Raw genomic sequence first — 21071 nt, forward strand, 5'->3', positions numbered from 1 at the left:
GAGAGAAGCCGCTGGGCCAGCCCTGCAGGAAGCCAGCGTGTAAGCAGCTTTCCTCCCTGGTCCTGTCCCACTCCTGCTTGACTGTCTGCCCTGACTCCTGTCAATGATGGGCTGTGACTGGGACAGGTAAGGTGTAGATGTAAGTCTTATTAAATAAGAAACACAGAGCCAAATGCAGAGTTAAAAGCCCTTTCTTACCCCTCACTGCTGCTGCCATCCTTCCCCTCAGAAAGAGACCTACTTCCTGTGTGTCTGTCTTTTTATTGACTTTCTGTTCTGCCTTCTCATTGGTTGTAAACCCAACCACATGACCTCCTTGTCACTGTCTGTCTATGGAGACCTCCAGGTCTCTATGGTTGGTATTGAGATTAAAGGCATGTGTCTCCATGCTGCCTGTATCCTTGAACACACAGAGATCTGTCTGTCATGTGATCTGGATTAAAGGCGTGCACTGCCACCGCCCAGCTTCTGCTATGGCTTGCTATTAGCTCTGACCCCCAGGCAACTTTATTTATTAACATACAGATAAAATCATATTTCAGTACAAATAAAACATCACCATAGTAAGGCAAACAAACCCATTCCTTCCTCCACTTTTTTTTTTTTTGGTCAGTGCTTTATCACAGCCACAGCAAGGCAAACCGGGACTGTCTGGGTGCTCTGTGTTATGTCCCACTGATGCTCTGCCTGATACCTGCTGCCCTGCTTGCTAGGACTGCCTTACTCACCACAGCATCAGATGGAAAGAAAAGACTCACACAGCTCAGCGTTTCTGCACTGGCCCTCCCCAAACACCCATGTCTATTATAGTCAGCCTCACAAGGTATTCAGTGGATAGAAAGCCATACAGCTTTTCAGCTGCCTCCCCCCTTCGCCCCCCAACACACACACACATCGTAAGCTACAGAGCAGCCACAGCAGCCAAGTTCCCAGGGATGGTTTCATTTTAATAACTTAGGCTTCCCAAATTTGCTTTTTGCTTGTTTGTTTGTTGGCAATCTTAGTGGCTTGTGTCCTTTGACAATGCCCAGGGAATTAGGACTCATTAAAGATGATTTTTAATAGATGATAAAACACAGCTCAACACCCATTCGCAATGAGAATAAATGCAAGCACAGTGAGTCAAAATCCATCTGTGATCCAGACGTCGTTTTAGGATCCCGCTGGGTCTCAGCTATGGCAGCGTGGTGGCGTAATATTGGATACAGTCAATCTTTCTACCACTGACTTTGTTCTTCTCATGTTGGCTTGCCCTCTATACCAGCAAGGCAATTCTCTGTTGTCTGGGTCTAGCCTGGGGCAAAGGGTTGAGTGCTCAGGCTTGTAGGGAAGAAACAGCAAAGGAAGACATGAGATGGAGGAGCTCGGTGCTGACTCTGCTGAGGCAGGGGTGGGGATTGTTGGATGAAGGCATTTTCTAGACACGGTGCAGGGCCCCTCCTTTGATATATTCTGTGACCTTATAGTTTTCCCTATTTTAAACCCTGAGGAACAAAGGCAGATGGGGCATAGTGATTTTCACCAGGCCATCAGCGGGGTACTCGCGGCCTGTCTGATTCTCTCTTGATTGTTGGCAAGACTCAGGGTCACTGGTAGGGTGAGGACACTGAGCCTACACACAGCAACCTTCCCCAACCCTTTGAATTTCTCACTTGATCGTAGCCTTCATCTTCTAGGCTTCTCCTTGCTGGCGCCTCCGCCTTCCTGTCTCTCCTCTGCCTGCTCACACAGGGCTTTCCTAGCTCAGTGACCGACCCATTATGTCCCTTGGTGCCCAAGGCGCCCAGTGTTCCCAGAATTCTCCAGCAGCACAAACCTGCTTATAGGTTCCTCCTGTGCTGTCCAACCCAGCTGTCCCAGGACCAGCTACCAGCTCATTTACCCAAGTGAATTTTGTGTCCACCTCACAGGCTCAGCTACTTCCTGGAAACGGCCTTCAGGAAGTAGCTAAGGGGCAGCTTCCACAGTACTGCTCAAAGAGGGCTCTCCTGCTGGACCTGAGGGCCGGTTACCCAGCAGCTGCTTCATCTTCCCAGTCCCCTCTGGGCTCATGTGGGTATATGTGTCCTTGTATGTGCGCATGCACATCAAGAGGTGCACATACATCTAGCTCTGAACAAACACAGTGACAGCGTGTCTTCATGGCCTGTAGCTCATGCCTGGGTCTTTGCATCCTCTCTCTACATCCTTTTTTAAACCTGCCTACCAACTTTCCTATGAAATGAGGTTCTAGCACAGACACTAACATGACAGGCCACAGGCTCTTCCCAATGTCATTAGCCTCCAAGATTTCATGAGTTCAGGTTCCCGTATCACTGCCTTAAAAATACACATATATATACTCACAGAAATAATCACATATGTATGTATATGTGCTCACTCGTGTACATGCACACATATGTGTGTATGTCTACATGTATATTGTGCATGTATAACTACGTATATATGATTACATGTGTGCATTCCTATATGTGAACATAGGCACACACACATTTCTGTCTATTGTCTATATATGTATGCAAGTCCATGTAATTTTATACATAGATTTACATTAAGTATACATGTATATGTGCATGTTTGTGTGTGTGCATATTTGTGTGTACATGTGTATGTACTGTTTCTATATGTATGTGTTGACATGTATTAATGTCCATGTACTTGTTAGGTGTTGATGCATATACATGCACATATAAAAGTTTATGTACATATATGGGCATCAGTGCATGTGTATGTATAAGAGTGAGTATATGTATATGTGTGAGCATACACATGTGTAAGCATGTGTATGTTTGCTTGTGTATGAATGCACATGTGTATGCCTGTCTCCGGTGGGTCTGCTTCTCTTGTTGAACTCTGCCTGACAAACAAGGCTTGTTGAAGCTGCGAAACCATTGCAAACACGCTCTTCTCTCCTTTCGAGAGGCCCGACCAGCCATCGTGTTCTCCCTGAAGGATCCAGCTCACTTCCCAGGCACCCTGTAAAGATCCACGTCCTCACCGCGGGCACCTCCAGCTTTCTTTTTTTAAAATTTATTTTGTGTTCCTTGATGTGAAGGTGTCAGATCCTCTGGAGCTGGAGTTACAGACAGTTGTCATCTGCCATGTGGATGCTGGGAATTGAACTCAGAAGTTCTGGAAAAGCAGCCAGTGCTCCTAACCACTGAGCCATCTCTACAGCCCCATCCCTGGCTTTCTTAATTATTTACAACTCACTGTCCAGTGGACCTGAGTGTCCTGGTGGACCATGACTTATTTATTCTGTACACATCATCTGATATGATGATTAACAAGTAGGAGGTGAAGTGTTCGCTGAGTGAGGGCAGGGCAGGAGAGAGAGGTGACCCCATGTGGGTAAACGGTTGAGCAGTTGTCGAGGTAACACTTGAGATATGGAATAGGTTGACGTTGTGTTGACTGTAGGAAGTTTATTTCTACATGTAAAAGCTGAATAAACTGTGGGGAAAAATCAGTTTCCTTGGTAGATAGAGGCACTGTAAGTCAGTTTCTAGTCTGGGTACCTTTAATTTAAAAATTGATGTGCGGAATTTTGGGCCACGTGGGGATATTGCAGATTATTTTCACATTCCCACCCTAACCCGCCCCTGCTTTTGAACGTGTTTCCTGCCAATCTGGTTGGTTTGAAAACCAGCTTTGTGTTCCCCTGTTGTAAGACAATTCCCCTTCCCTTGGGAAGGTCACTTGCTTGTCATGTTCACTCAGGTACCCGTGACTCACTGTCTTCCTACACACATGCTGTCATCTTTCCTGTTTGTAGAACAATCCTGCCTCATTTATGAAGACTTCTGTGTTGCTAACAATTCTGGAAGATGCTGTGAGGAGCCAGGGCAGCCCGAGTGCACCTGCTGCAGAGCACAGTATCCCAGGCAGTCCTCCAGAAGCACATAGCATCCACCTTCTGCTTCTCAGAACCCACGGGCTGAGTGACAGCGCAGAGACTCCAGGAACGGGCTTACGTGAATAAATACTAAGTGGGGATGGCAGCAAGCTGGCGAAGGGGAGGGGAGGGCAGCGGCAGTCACAATGGTCTGGCAGACGTCGTGCTGTGCCCAGTGGTCGGGAACGTTTAGACTCTGTCTATCAAGCTCCCTGGAGCAGTCATCTTCCCAGGGGATCTGAAAGGCACGGTCTTGGGCTGTGAGGAGTCAACTCCTTTTCCTGGTGGCCTGACCTCTTACTCGTCCCTCACACTGACTATTAGTCGATTCTTTGTCCACCGTTCACATCCTACCTGCTCGCCATTGAGACTTTGTTGGTCATGGCATGGATGATGCCACACAGCATTTCCTGGGAATCTAAAATATCCCCAGGAATTCCTAACAGCCGGGACACCCTTTCCCCCCCAGAGCCATTTTGTACCACATTAGTGTGCTTATCTATATATAGATTGGAGAAAAGACATAATTCTCTGTATTATATATTTTATTCAGTAGATTTTTAGCATTTCCCATTAAATTGAAACATGTATACTTCAAACACCCGAGTGAGTATTTCTGCTTCTTACGGCATTCTTTCTACTGACTTGTCTCACTGAAGGAATGGCTCTGGCTTTTCTTTGCTTTACCTTCTAGTGCCTAACTAGATATTGAAATATATTTTGCACCCAATACATGTTCACTGAGTGAGTTCACTTCTATTATCATTTATTTGAGACACAGACCAAGTGTTTACAAATGGTGTGTGAGGACTAAAAATAAATAACTTTTAAAATACGTAGAGTTGCTATTTTTAAAGCTTAAGGTAAAATATAAAAAAAAAATCGTTCCCATTGATTTGCATTTTATGTGTATGGATGATTTTGCCTGCCTGTATGTGTACCATTGTGGATGCAGTGCCCAATGAAGCTGTATCCCTGTGACTGAAGTTGTGAGCCGCCCTGTGGCTGTTGAGAATCGAACCTAGGTCTTCTGGAAAAGCAGCCAGGGCTCTTAACTACTGAGCCTTCTCTCCAGCCTCAAGTTTAAGGGTAACTTTTGCATCTGAGCCGGATGGTGAAGTCCTGCTGAGTCCTGGCATCCGGGTTAGGCTGCCTCTGACTGCAGAGTGCCCAGCCATTCTTTTGCTGTGCCCCCCACCCCAACCCCCTTCTCCCACCCCCTACCCCTGTCTGTGTGTGCAGCCTTTCTCAGGAACCAACGCCAGAACCATGGTGTTCAACCACCACCCTTTGCTGGGAGTGTCAAGCAGGCCTTCTTGAGCTGAGTTCTGCTCCTTCCTAACTGTATTTAAAGGCATCGAGAGCATATGAGATCACACATTTATCGTTTGGTTGCTTGCTGGTGGACTGACTTCTCCATCTCAGAGGGCATACCTTTCTTTCTCTTTGTCTGATGAATCCTGCCTACCATAGTCAGGACACAGATTGTGTACTCAGTAAATGTATGAGATGGATGCTGAGTAATGAATGAGAAAATCTACCTCCCCTTCACGGCTGTAACATGTTAACGTGTCAATACTACAAAAGCTTACAGGATCCTGTCCCCGTCATCCTTGACGTACTCATGATGAGGAAGCTGGGAGAGGAGAGAGAGTCTCTGAGCTGAGATGTGAAGCCTGGAAAGAGACAGAAGTTAGCTCAGGCCTGTTTCCTGCTGTTGATGGGAAAGTCTGATTCAGTCAGTTGCCAGCAGGACCCCGCCAAAGCCAGGAAGCAAAGGCCAATCCAGCCAGAAGTACGCCTGGCCAGCAGGGGGCGCTCCCCGGGCAGAAGCCCTGGTTGCTAGGCAGCGTTCTAAGGGAAGCTGTTAAGGTTTTGACACTCCTACTGTACCTGAAGCCCGACATCCATCTTAGGCTAAAGAGCAAAAGCTGACGTTCAGAACAGCAACCAAGAAAAGAGACTCCCTAGATCATTTGATATTTTCTTGGGGACTCGTTAATATTTGGTTTGTATTAATAATCATAAGCATGAGATCCAGAGATGCCCCTTGACGCGTGGATTGTTTGGGCAACTCCAGACTTATTTTCATCCAATCCCCTATTTCACCTCAACGAACTCACTGACCAGCAAGATTTACCTCATCCTCAAAAGAACTGTAATTCCCATTGCCTTAAGGATCTATGCAAAAAATATTTGTTTTTCTGAAAAATCAATTTCCAATTTCTTGCTTTTTCTCTTTACAAAACAATTTCAAGGCTGGAGACTAGGGCCATGCATCCATCCTTTGCGGGGGAGTCCAATGCCGAATTTTTGAGGCTTTATAAAAAAAAAAATAAGGAGCCCTTGAACACGGCCACTGTATTTCAGCGGTGGAGAGTACCTAATAAGCACGAACTGGAGATGTTTTTCATAATATTTTTATCTTTACGCTGAGTGACAGTGACGGCGTGTCCACAGAAAGTGTGAAAGTGGTGGGATGCCAGGGAGAAGTCTCTCTTTGTCAGAGGAAGCGTCTCGGGCGCTTGCATTAGACCTGTTATGATGTCAATGCAAATGCGAGTGCCATTACAGCCGACGTGAGACGGCTGCCCTTGCTCCTGTCAGTTTCAATTAGACGCTTGATGTTACCATAATGCAGTGTCTCCCCCTCCCCCACACTTAATGTACTTAAATCTGAAAGTTTCCACTTTAAGAACCGCGCTATTTCCTAATGGCACTCCACAATGAACCCGTATTAAAAAGTAATACATTTTCCATATAGAAAAAGGAATATAAAGTAAGTCCCATAAAAGTACACCACACTTAGATTTTAAAGTATATAACATTAAATATATTAAAAGCACATTGTGTCATGCTATATATATTAAATACCACGGGGAAAAAAAGCTGGCTTTGCAATTGATTTTAAGTACATGAGAACTGCATTTAATAAAATGTTTAAAATATAATTTATTACTGTAACAATTTATTAATAATGATAACTAAATGCTATTGAAGAGGTTATTCATAAAAGAATGGTTTGTCAAAAGAAAAGATTTTTCCACTCGAAAGATAAGGGCAATAGTCAGAAAGGTGTGCATTTTGCCCTTCTTGGTAATTTAACAATTCTAAAAGAAGTGAGCACATTAAAAAACCTTTCCCATAACTGCAGTTTTTTTCAAAAACCCTGACATTGGTGGAATCTTATTCCATACATAAACCTATCATTTATTGTGCTCAGCACCCCTCTGCCTGCAAAGAGCAGCCCAGATAACGTCACTTGTCTTCATGGTGAGTGGTGCTTCCTGATGTAAATGATAGTCAGTTTGCGTTGGAGCTGAGGTATAAATATTTTACATATTGCATAACATAAACAGCATTACACTTCCTCCTCTGGGAGTGTGGGTGCGTGCCTAGTGTTTGTCAGTGCCTGGAGCTCTCAAAGCAATGGTGCTCATGTCAGATCTGGAACATGTCACTTTGAGCTCACATCTTGTATTTATTCCACTCAGGCTGGTCTATATAAAGTACCATAAGCTGTGTACACCATACACAGAAAATGATTTGTGCCAGACAAATGACAGATCCATAATCCAAAGCCAGACAAACTCTACGTGCATTAAAAAGGACTTAAAAAAAAAAAAAAAAAACCAAAACCCGGGAGAGAAATAACACATATGTTGACAAATATATTCTCAGGCTCTTTCAAGAAACTGATGTTTAAAACAGAACAAGGCCATGGTGAGTATTTCCCCCGATGAACTGGAACTGCCTGCAACATTCTAGGACAGGAGCAGAGTCACCCTGTGAGTAGTGGATTATGTTCTCCATTGACCCCTTTGTCTGCTGAGGAGAGTTCCCGGTAGCGACTTATCCATCTTTCCACAGACATGTTCTAAAGCATGCTGAAGTCAGACTCCAATGGTGCTCTCAAGCCAAAAGAGATGTGAACATCTCATAACCTGCGGCTGCTACTGGACTATGCAACTCTCACAGGTCCCATGTGGGAGAGGAGAGGGGGACTGGGAGCAGCCTGAACACAGCCGGATGAACAAGATCCTCTGGGCTGCCTGATGAGCAGCTTCTTTGCGTGGGCTTTCCAGGGGGTGTAAATTAGCCCTTACTAGCTAGAGGAGAGGGGTTGGGGGAGAAGGAAAGATCGACTCTGGGCTCTTTAGTTGATGAAGGACAGGTTGACGCCTGCTGTCACCCCACAGGAGTGGTAAAGCCTCACCCTGGAGCAAAGATGATGTGTGGAGAGGAACGCCGCGTCTTAGTTGGAGGTTCATTGGATCTCTGGGGTGGGGTGGGGGCTTAATGAGAAAATAAAGATGTAAATTTCAACAATATTCTCATCCATGGAAATTGGGGGGGGGCATTTAAAAAATTACGTGCTTGTTTGTTATTTATTTGTTTGTTTGTTTGAGACAGGGTCCCAGCGAGTTGCTCAGGTTTGTGTAGACTCTCAATGTAACCCAGGCTGGCCTGAAACTCTTGAGCACGCTTCTACTTCAGTCTCCAAGTGGGAGAACTACAAGCACACACCATCACATTCAGGTCCATGACTTTTTTAAATTAAAAATTACATTTACTTCTATTTATTTATTCATTATTTGTGTGTGTGTGTGTGTGTGTGTGTATATGTGTGTGTGTGTGTGTGTGTGTATGTGGTGTGTGTGTGTGTGTGTGTGTGTGTGTGTGTATATGTGTGTGTGTGTGTGTGTGTGTGTGTGTGTGTGTGTGTGTGTGTGTGCAGGACAGGGCATGGGTGTGAAGATCAGAGGACAACTTGCATGAGCTGTTTCTCTCCTTCCACCAGATCCCAAGGGATCAGCACAGGTCTTTAGACTTAGCGGCACTCACTGAGACTCCCTGAGTCTCACCAGCCGCTGCAGATCTCTTTCCTCTCCCTCACTAGCCGGTCATTGATGGAGTGACTACACAACAGAGCGATATCGATGATGAAAAGAATAGATGTGTGGCTGGGGAGATGGCTCAGTGGGTCAGGGGGCTTGCATGGAGTCCTTCTGCAAACGTAACACCTGAGTTTGGATCCACACTCTCCGCGTAGAGTCCAGTGTGACTGTGGAGAAGGGAGACTCTCTGGGCTGGCTGGCTCACCAGAAGAGCTCAAAACCAGCAAACTCCAGACTCAATAGACCCTTTCTCAAGTGAGTAAGGCAGAGAGCAGTAGAGGAAGATACCAAGCGACCTCTTTTGGCTCCTTCAGGGTCATGACTGGATGTGCACAGCTGTGCACACATGTGCACAGAATATAACTGAGACATGCTGCAACACAGATGGTCCTTGGAAACACTATGTTTAATATACTACTACTACTACTACTATTACTACTACTACTACTACTATTACTACTACTACTACTACTACTACTAATAATAATAATAATAATAAGACACAAGAGGACTACACACCTGTGAATTCATGCATGCCCAGAGCAGACCTACAAGAAAATGTGGAAAAGTGACTCAGGGTTGAGGCCAGGAGGATGAAGGCTTACAGGGTGAGTGTATCCTAAATTTGTCGGCTGGATTCCACACAGTATACCGATACACTAACAGCCACTGAATTGTACATTTGAATTGAATAGTCATGGATCATAGCCCGACAAAGGCTCCGTGTGTACCTCTGTGTGTTTTGTTCTGTTATTTTAACCAAGTTTGGAAAGTGAACCTGCGGTAGTTAGGTCCAATGTAACACAGTCGACTCAGGTGAAACGGTAAGTTTTCGTTGTTGTTTGTTTTTTGTCAAGTTGATTAGCAGGCTAAGGGGGAGGGATAGCTATAATGTAGGGATCCAGACCTGGATCTCAGGTTAGACACTGACCACATTGCCTCATTCTGCCTCAAAGATTCACGCTCCTTCACATGGCTCTGTGTAGAGGCTTCTGGAAACACTTCATATCACTAAGTTCACGAGCAGAGAGCCTCCCTCTCAGGCTGAGGAGGCAGCTCAGTTGGTAAAGTGCTGGCCTTGGTAGCCCAAGAACCCGAGTTTAATCATCAGCACCCATGGTAAAAATCTGGGCATGCTGGTCCAATTTACAGTCTCAGGGCTGAGGAGGTGCATGAAGACCCAGGAGCTTGCTGGCCAGCCCTCAAGCATCACAGGTGAACCTCAGGTACGTGATTTCTGAGAAAACCAGACTTTGACCCCTAGCCTCCAGACGTACTCATACACACATGCACTAGCACATACATGCTCATAGGCACACACACACACACACAGACACACACACACACACACATCCCCTCTCCTCTCTTTTCCATATCTGTTCTTCCTCTTTTCCCTCCCCTTGTCTGTTTTTTTTTTTTTTTTTTTTGGCTTCATCTCTATGGTAGTTTGAATGTAATTGGCCCTCATAAGCTCATAGGGAGTGGCACAATTAGGAGGTATGGCCTTCTTGAAGTAGGTGTGGCCTTGTTGAAGGAAGTGCGTCACTGTGGGGGCGGACTTTGTGGTGGGTTTCATTTGCTTAAGCTTCACTCAGTGTCACAGTCCACTGCCTGTTGCCTTCTGATCAAGATGTAGGCAGCACCATGTCTACCTGCACACCGCCATGCTCCCTGCCATGACGATAATGGACTAAACCTCTAAACTGTAAGCCACCACCTCAATTAAATATTTTCCTTTATAGGAGTTGCAGTGGTCATGGTGTCTCTTCACAGCAATAGAAACCCTAAGAGGGAAGTTGGTACCAGGGACTGGGGTATTGCTATGATAGACCTAACCATGTTTTTGTTTGAAGGAATATGGACCTTGGGACTATGGATTAGAAAAGCAGGTGAATGCTTTAAGCACTGCTTAATGGGCCATCCTAGGAGAAGCATGGAAGACAGTGGTGTGAAGAGTTATTTGACCTGTAGAGGGGCTCACTCAAGAAGTTTCAGAGGAAAACTATTTTAATGTGTTGCCTAGAGATTTTTGTAATATTTTGGTGAAGAAAGTGGCTATATTGTGCCCTTATCTGAAGAGTCTGCCTGAGGCTAATGTGAAGAGTTTTTGATTAATTTCATTGGCAGAGGAAAGCCTAGTATACACTCTGTCATGTGGTTATTAGTGGTAACACTAATGAAGATTTATAATGAAAAGGAGAAAGCTGAGCAGGGTATATTACAAAAATGTAAATTTTGAGGAGAAAAAGAGCACCAGGAAGTGGAATGGAGCTAAGTCCTGTGTTCAAGGAGATAAACAGATTGAGAAATGGAATAAAGGGAATGGTGACCTCAGGGCAAGATCCCACCCAGCTAAGTTTCCAATTTGTGAAAAGGAACTAAAGAAAAGCTTAGAGCCAGGTGTGGTGGTGCATGCCCTTAATCCCAGTACTTGGAAGGCAGAGGATGGCAGATCTCTGAGTTTGAGGCTAACCTGGTCTACAGAGCAAGTTTTAGGATAGCCAAGCTTAGGCAATGAAAGACAGAAAGCTGGTGAAGATGTAATTGAATGAGGGGGCCATGTTCCAGCCCCAGCAAGCAGCAGAACTTGGCAGTTTCAGCCACATAGTTCTGGCTTTAGAGTTAAGGATAGAGGAAATGAGTTATGGAATTTACCTCTGAGACTAAGGAAAGCTACCAAGGCCAGGCGTGTGACAGGGGTATCCCTGCATGGAGTCCTAGAGAGGCCATTGTGTGAGACTGTGAAGTTGAAGCCTGGACTATTGTCTAATAATACTTTAACTATGTAAAGATGTGCTACATTTGTTTATGTTGCAGAATATTACTTTAACTATGTAAAGGTGTGTAGCATTTGTTTTACCTTGCCTTCCTAAGGCACCTGATTGGTCTGGCAGGAAGCTGAATGGCCAATAGCTAGGCAGTAGAGGGATGGGTGGGACTGATGAGCAGAGAGAATAAGTAGAAGGAGTAATCTAGGCTCAAGAGAGAACAAGGGAGAAAGAAAGGGAGATGTCCGAGGTCAGCCAGTCAGGCAGCCACCAGCCAACCAGACATGGAGAAAGCAGGAAAGCAGGACATGCAGAATGAAAGAAAAGTAAAAAGCCCCAAGGAAAAATGCAGATGAAGAGAAACAGGTTAAATTAAGTAATAAGAGCTAGTGGGACAAGCCTAAAATAAGGCTAAGCATTAATAATTAGTAATAAGTCTCTGTGTCATGATTTGAAGGCTGGCAGTTCAAGAAAGCTTGCTACATTTGGTATTCCAAAGTGGGGCCAATATTTCTACCTTGGGCCTGAGAAAGCTTGGGGGAAAAATGAAAACAACAACAACAACAACTCAAAACAAAAAGACTTTCCAGTAGCTCTGGTACTCTGCTGTACAGTGAGCAATTGAGCAGCCAGGATGTTAAGTAGAAACAGAGAGTTAAGTAAAAATGCCTGACACAGTGTGGGCACTGTCTTTCTAGATCTGGGGCTGTTGAATGCAGCCCCCACTTAGATGCAGCTCCCAGTTGAACGCAGCCCTCTACCAGATTGGCTCTCACGGACCTGAACAGGGGGCAGAGCTAGCCACTACAGCTGCATCAGAGAGTCTAGCTGCTGCTAAGCAGTTTAAGAAAAGGCTAGAGACACACAGTAAAGACAGGTCCAGATTGGGAAAAAACAACAACAACAACAATAACTCTAAACAGGTTACATTATGTTTAAAAATGTGTGTAGGTGATTAAGAAAAAAAAGGAAATGGGTATAGATAGTCATAAGGAAAAAGAAATAGTTTAAAAATAATAAAGTAAAGTCTTTAAAGAGAGAGTAAAGTAATATAAAGCAAAAAAGCCACATACACAGGGAGTCTGGATCCTGTATGGTGTTGTGTTGACTTTGAATTTTTTTTTCAATATTGATGAGAGAAATAAAGATGCTGAGAGACACTGGGTTATAAAAGCAGCTGATGAATTAAACCAGTCTAGATACTTTTGTGATGTCATAACTTTAAAATGGAATTAATAGAATGTATTGTTTGGGGGAAGGGGTTATGCTTTTATTTCCATGGTAAATGAAAGGCTGTGAATTCCTTCAAGGTTAATAGAGATAAGGTTTGATGAGGGGAGACCTGAAAATCTTGGCTACAGATGTAAAGAAATAAACCAAAAAAACCTACATGACAGATGACATATATACTGATTCTTCTGCATGGGAACAGTTCTGAGACTGGCCAACGAATGTTACAACTAGTTTTTCCAGGGCTTGACCATTATCTCAATTTTCTCAGGGATCCCTAAAGATGCTGTCACCCCCCAGACAACAGGAAGTAGTCTAGAGAACACAACACCCACATTCCCAAGAGGGGGTGGGTGTTTTTTGATCATTTGGTGGGTTATGGATGTTTGTCATTGTTTACGGGGCGGGGGGGAGGATAATAGGAATATAGGATGAAAAGACAACTATTAACTTCAACTATTTTATATTGGTATGGCTTTTGGTACATTCATACAAATTTAAGGTTATTTTTGTTATACCATATATATGTTTCTATTCTTGTTTGGGATATTGTGCTTATGCAGCTAACTTAAAATTGTAATGTATAACTAAGAAATGCAAGTTAATAGTCATCTAATCAAACTTGTAGTCATAGTAGGTATTTTTGCAACGTTAAACAGTTATATTTTAGATAGATAACTGATCTTCAAATGCTTCAGAGACCTACAGAATGTGGCATTTAAAATGTTTAATAACCTAAGGATTTTTGTGACAATGAGACATGTCTTCTCTTGGCAGCACCAATCTACTTCATAAAAGGATGATGGGCATCAAAGAACCTCCATATGGAGTTTGCTTTCATTTGGGCAGAACTAGCCTTTTGGGCAAGAAATTGTCCTTGCTTTGACTCCTGACAGTATACCAGACATGCCGAACACAAAGGAAAGTGACTGTCAAACTTTGCTAAGACACGTTGGGAAAAGTCCTTCACAATTCCTGGTCCACAGAAAAGTCTGCCAGACATTCTAGGCCTGTAGGATGAAGATGGATGCCACATGTTGCACAGGAACCTTGGGAGACTGTCCAGGCAGCCAGATATCTCTGTTGTTTCTCTAGTTTTGGAAGTGGCTTACACTGCACTTCCTGTATACTCAGGTAATACTATCCTTCTGGGGCCTTTGATGGGGTTGAAGATTAGATAGTTATAGTTACAGTTTTCCTTAGTTATGACAGAAGGTAAATTAGGTACAAAACTTTGGACTCATCAAGATAATGGAATATTTTCTCTGAATTTGACAAATGCAAATTGACTAGATATTATAAAAGTTATTCTTACTTGATAATTGTTCTTATTGTATAGAGTGTTGCTATGTTAAAGATAAAATCTTTCCTTTTTATTTATACAAAAAGGGGGAAATGTAAAATATTACTTTAATTATGTAAAGATGTGTTAAATTTGTTTATATTGCAGAATATTATGTAGTTGTTTGTTTTTACTCTTTACTCTTAGGGAGGCTGCCACCCAGCTCCCAAAATAAATACAAACAGAGTCTTATTCTTTCTTATAAATGCTTAACCTTAGCTTGGCTTGTTTCTAGACAGCTTTTCTTGACTTAAATTATACTGTCTACCTTTTGCCTCTGGGCTTTTATCTTTATCATATATTCCTTTCTTTACTTCTTACTCCATGGCTTGTTGTGTAGCTGGGTGGCTGGCCCCTGGAGTTCTCTTCTTTCTCTCACTCTTCTATTTCTCTCTCCCTGATTTTTCCTCCTATTTATTCTCTTTGCCTGCCAGTCATGCCTGCCTCTCTATTGACTGTTACTTTGGGTGATTTAATTGGGCCCTTATCAGAATCTCATAAAGAGTTGATGGGAGTAGTCATCATAGGAGTTGCTACTCTTGAGAGCAGAGGGGCAAGAGCTCTTAGATCCTGGTCCTGTAAACAACATCAAAGAGGTAATCAAAACAATGAACTTAAATGGAATTTTATAGGCAGCCAAAAATAAATAATTTTTGAGTGAATTAGAATGCCTTTGACTAATCTATTGACAGCAGTGAGTTCCATCCAAGACCCTAAGAAAAGTATGCATGTACTGCAGTAGACTAAGTGGGACCTCTCCTTGTCCTGTGACTAGGGTGTTTTCACTGGCTTTGTCTATCCTTTGTCCCCACTGTGTAGCCATTTCCTCTGAATTCTAATGTAACTCTGGATGCTTGTGAAACTTCTAGGCTCAGGAGGTTACAAGATTCCCACGTCCCCTACCCCAGGTTATGAAATTAGTGGATGGTGGCTGAGAGGAAGGCTCCCTGGCAAAGCTGCCTCTATGTTGTGCAGGGAGCTCCAGGGAGCAGACTGTGAGCCATCATCACTCATGCTGCACTTTCTGGTGATGCAGCTGCCTCAGAGTCACTGATGAGCTGTAAGTAAGTTCAAGGAACTGACTGTTTCACCAGGTGAGACTGGTTGGAACTGTTTCATGGTCCTTAACCAGTGCTCTCTCCAGGGTGAATACATATCTTTCCAGGAGAAGCAATGCAACAGCATCTGTTTCTGGACTTTTCTTCGTGATTCCTCACTAACTGACCCAGTGCCACCATTTGGAGATTCATTGTTGGGATATGGTCCCTAGCCACAGTAGCCATAGTCATACCAGGCACTCTGTGAGTGTTCTCCTTTGGTTGTTTTTAGAATCGGGTGAGCTCCCCTTCCTCGCTGAGCTCTGTTCCTAAAGTACACAGAGAGGGGTTTTTCATAAGAAAGTATAAAAGTGCTGTTTTCTCTTCCTATCATAACATTCACTGTGTGAGCTTAGCTGCTTCCACACCTGCTTGGAATGCCACGCCTCTGAGGGTCAGGTGACTAGGTGGGTGCTCCTCTCTGCCCAGAGTCTTGCCAGGTACTGGTCAGCCTGGGCTCACAGCTGAATGCTGTACACTTCAAGTTCCTTCAGTTTGCTCTGGGCTTACGATATCTGCCTCCTTGCTGGGTAGCTGTGGGGATGTCCCAGCGTTACGGCCATTTGTCGCCTCGCTGACCCTTCAATAGCACCACAGCCCTCTCAACATGCCAGGTTAGCTGTCCCTGCCCAACTCCTCTGCTTCCAGTTATTGAAAATTTGTGTAGTTAAGAACTCACAACAGATAAATAAATAAATAAAATTTTAATTAAAATAAAGCACTTACGTGGTTAGGTTATACCTCCTTGGATATCTTGGATAATATGACATAGTATTTTTATTTGGGGGTCTATCACCTAAATCGTGCCCTATAAGCCTCTTTTTTTTTTTTTTTTTTTTTTTGCAAAACAAGACATTCAAACTTTTCAGGAATTATAGTATAGAAATCTTTTGGGAATTACCCTGCTGACTACAGGGTGCTTGAAGCAATGATAGTATCTCCCAATAGACATTCAGGTTACTTAATTTAAGGAAGAATTTTCATATTAATGGAAAGGCTTGATAAAGTTCAAAGCTACTAAATTAGCTTATTCAAACAACTTTCTAAGAATAGATACATAAAAACTGTGATGGTAACACAGATAGGTCGATCTAAAACAAGGGATTCCATAAACTGTTTGATCCCTAGAGCATTATGGCCTGTGAATGTTCTTAATGAAGTCATAGCTAATCAGGCACTCCACAGGCAAGGTGAAGGCTGGATCCTGAGAGCAGGCTGTTCAGCCCCTGGCCTTTCCCTGATAGTTCCATACAGTGTCTCCAAGACAGTCCCCCCAGTTCTCAGACTCTCCAGTTACTCTCTGCCTTTAAATACTTCCAGACAGCTTTCCAGTTTGGGGACACTGATACTGTATTGGTTATTAATTACATATTAAGCATTTGTGTTTGTGTCCTGTTGGTATGTAGTTGGTATATTATGCAGAATGTTGATACATAGCCATTTTGGATGTTATTAGGACCCAGACATTTGATGGCCACTCTGGTGGCTTGTGTGTTCTTCCTGCTCAATATGACATTTATTTCCATCTTCCTTCCTAGCCACAGTCACAAATTTGGTCACTCTTCAGTAGGGATGAAGAAAGTTCTCTTCAAAGCCCAGGGCTCCCAGAGGTCATCAGAGTATTCTGAGATGTGCATTCCAAGTTGCTTAGCGAGCCTCCTCAGGACTTCATAAACAGCAGGTGAGGGGCACACCTGCAAAGAATACTTGATATGCACTTCAATATACATATTTATATGAGCACTGGGGAGGGAGGAATGTGCAGACTGCTCATCTTTTTAAATGCAAAAATGTGACACTCAATCTGCATATGAAAAAGTTCTTATTATAAAACTATACTAAGGTTTATATACTTTCCCAGGAGAAAATTTTCCTCATGGGAAGTAAAACAGGGAGGAGAGTTGGGCCATGTTTAAACCTCACAGAACATGGCAAACATCACCTGTGGAGCTTAACAAGTGTGTTCTGATAACTTTTTTGCTGTTTTGGAGGAAGTAACTGGGCATGGGGGAAGGCACTCAGAGATTGTTTAAAATCTTTATTAGTTAATTAGTTTTATCAACAGTGTATTGCTGTGGGATGTTCTGTATGTCAAATGTGTTGCTGATTAGTCAATAATTAAAACACTGATTGGCCATTGGCTAGGCAGGAAGTGTAGGCGGGACAAGGAGGAGAATAAAGCTGGGAAGTGGAAGGCTGAGTCAGAGAGACACTGCCAGCCGCCACGATGAGAAACAGCATGTGAAGATGCCGGTAAGCCACGAGCCATGTGGCAAGGTATAGATTTATAAAAATGGATTAATTTAAGCTGAAAGAACAGTTAGCAAGAAGCCTGCCATGGCCATACAATTTGAAACCAATACAAGTCTCTGTGTTTACTTGGTCGGGTCTGACGGCTGTGGGACTGGCAGGTGAAAGAGATTTGCCCTGACTGTGGGCCAGGCAGGAAAACTCTACCTACAGATGGCGTCCAACGTGGGGCAAGAGTTTCCACCTAAAAACCTGAGAAAAGATTCTAAAACGGAGCTAAAAACAGTTCCTAATTGTCTCTCTCAAATGAGCGGCAGCTGCTGGTTTGAGCTACTGGCGGGTTCCTAGCATGCGTGCTCGACCTGCCTATGGCAGGAATGAGGCCTTTGCAAGTGGCACTTTGAGCTGCATGGTGGATTTAGCCTTTGCTGGTGCAGAGCAAAAGGGGAGGTTTCTGGGCTACACGCTGCTTGGCTAAAAGCATAGACCCCCGATAGCTCCCAGAGCTGGCAGTAAACCATGGCCATGTTGGGAAGCTGAGGTGGGTGGATCCAGCAGCCACAGCTGCTGCAGTTTAAGGCAATAGATTCACAATAAGACAGATTCAGATGTAATAGTTTACAATGTGTGTAAAAGATACGTAGGCTTGAAAGAGACAAAAAAGATGATATATAGAGTTATAGAAATAAATACATAGTTTTAAAAAATAAAGTCTTTAAAGAGACAGTAAAGGTAGTATAAAAAATAAGCCACGTAAAAATGGATATTACACAGAGAATCTGCATTGTGTTGTCTTTGGGACTTTTAACTGCAGAAAAATATTTGATTGTAAAAGCTGTTGAGTTATGCCAAAATGTATATTTTAAAGGTACCTTGACTTCAAAATTTGAATATAAGGATATTTTACTTTGGAAAGGAGACTCTGCTTTTGTTCCCACAGAAAGCCAAAGGCTATGGATTTGTTCCAGATTAAGATACATCAGGTTTGACCAGCCAAGACCCCCTGAAAGGTCTCCGATGACACCATGGCCCAGATGATCCAACATCCAGAATGGTTTGAAGGCAACTGGCTCAGACGATACACCCTCATGGACTTTTCCATGATCCTAAAATTTTCTTTGTATTCCCATAAGATACAGCGCCCCCCTCCAGCAGGAAGTAGTAAGAGAAGCTACGCCCAAATTCCCAAATTATATGTAATTTTACTTTGTTAAGGTTAAAACCTTCCTTTTTTTAAAAAAAAAAAAAGGGGGAAGTGCTGTGGGATGTTCTGTATGTCAAATGTGTTGCTGATTAGTCAATAATTAAAACACTGATTGGCCATTGGCTAGGCAGGAAGTGTAGGCGGGACAAGGAGGAGAATAAAGCTGGGAAGTGGAAGGCTGAGTCAGAGAGACACTGCCAGCCGCCACGATGAGAAACAGCATGTGAAGATGCCGGTAAGCCACGAGCCATGTGGCAAGGTATAGATTTATAAAAATGGATTAATTTAAGCTGAAAGAACAGTTAGCAAGAAGCCTGCCATGGCCATACAGTTTGAAACCAATACAAGTCTCTGTGTTTACTTGGTCGGGTCTGACGGCTGTGGGACTGGCAGGTGAAAGAGATTTGCCCTGACTGTGGGCCAGGCAGGAAAACTCTACCTACAGTGTATACAGAGTGAGAGCCGCTCAGCACACACGCAGACTTAGATTTCTATTCTGTGACATGATGTTGTGTTTGAGGGTTTAGAACAAAGCAGTTTCATATTATTGTGGACTGATTTTGATACAACCATCCTGACAGCAACTATTTATCAGGTTTTCAATTTGAGACATCAACAAGCAACTCTAAGTATTATCTTGAAGGGGTGGATTTGACCCGTTAAAGCAGTCACATACATTCATGATAGAATTAAGACCTAAAAAAGCATTCCCAGACATCATTAGGACAGTTAGGGACTGAGAGACCAGACACCACAGGAAAATGATGGGAGGACAAGCCTAGTTGTGTGTTTCCCACATGGCCCTTAAAGTGGGCCTTAAGACCATGCTCTCTGTCAAGAATGATGGAAGAACTATAGAAACTGCAGCCTGGTGTGGGGGAAACTCTTCACCACCTCACCCACCCAAACCTAACTGTGTAAAAGAACACTGTAAACTCAATGGAGATTCAAGTTATATCACTTATGATGGAAGAAACACAGTCTCGTGTCAACGCTGTGTGTCATAATAACAGGACCAGTGCTCTGGGTCTTGATGGCTTCCATGGCTATTCTGTCTCTGGGGTTCATAACTTTGAAATAAACTTTCAATGTACTAAAATGTGGCAAATAAATTTCATATCAGGTGTGTGTGTGTGTGTGTGTGTGTGTGTGTGTGTGTGTATGTATGTATGTGATGGGATTCAAAGAAGGGAAAATGCCCTCACCTTGAGGGAAGCAAGTCAGGTAAGATGAAGAAGGCTGTATTCTGCTCACATCCTGAAGGTCTCATATTGCAATGAGGTGTCTTGGGTAGTGGAGCCCATCTACTGGTGAGCAGGCTGATGTGCATCCTGGCAGAGCAGGGGCATGCTCACTGATGCCCATGAATCCAATATCCATCCTTCTCCTCTTTTTAGAACACCTCCTGATCCCTCCCTTCATCTGTGATCCCCTCATCAGGTGCAGAATGGCCTCCCAAAATATCCCCTCCTTAACCCTCAACCCATGAATATGCTTCTTTCAAGGCAAAATTAGCATATGTAATTGCCATCAGGGACCTTTTTTTGTCAACAGAGAATGGAAAAGAAAAAAATGTTTTATAGACACCACAGGATCTTTTTCTGCCATAGAGAACAATGACATCATGTCATTTGAAGAAGAGTGGGTGAAACTGGAGAACATATTAAGCAAGCTAAGAGAGTCTCAGAATGACAGGGACCAAATGTTTTATCACGTGTGAGCCCTAGACTTTATATGTGTGTGTGTGTGTGTGTGCGTGTGTGTGTGTGTGTGTGTGTGTGTGTGTGTGTGTGTGTGTGTGTGATCTATGTATAGATGGTGTGCAAGTAGAAACAAAACTCTCTAGGGGAATAATAGACACAAACTAGAGACTGAGGGGCTGGCCGCAAAGGGGAAGGCAGCAAAGGGTGGTGTGGTGGATTCTGCTCGAAGCGCATCATTTACCTGCTTGAACATGGCTTGATGCTTGTAACCCTGCTTAATGAAGTAGGAAAACAACAGGATGGCAAGTATGCAGCATGCAATAATAAATAAATATGCCAAACTATCTAGGCATTTTAAAGTGGATTGCTCCCTGCTTGAAAGAGACTAACGCAGGCGCAGTATTAGTGGGGGGAGTGGAGTGTGCTAACTTCCCCTTTCCCATATTCTGTGTGTCTGAACTGCATGGTGGTATGTGGGGTGTCTGGGCATTTGCTCTCATGATGACTGTGGAAAACAAGCAGCCAACACTGAAGAATGATGGAGCTTGCTGCCAGTCACAGGGCATTTATTTTGATGGTTCATTCTAACTTCAGGTTCCATTATGCTCTTAATTCATCCACTTACTTTGTAAGATCATTTTTACCTCTCCTCCTTACCCCACTTCTTTACCTTCACTGTGAAGC

This window comes from Peromyscus californicus, unplaced genomic scaffold, assembly GCF_007827085.1.
Source record: "Peromyscus californicus insignis strain IS unplaced genomic scaffold, ASM782708v3 Scaffold_17__1_contigs__length_78620276, whole genome shotgun sequence".
Lineage (NCBI taxonomy): Eukaryota > Metazoa > Chordata > Mammalia > Rodentia > Cricetidae > Peromyscus > Peromyscus californicus.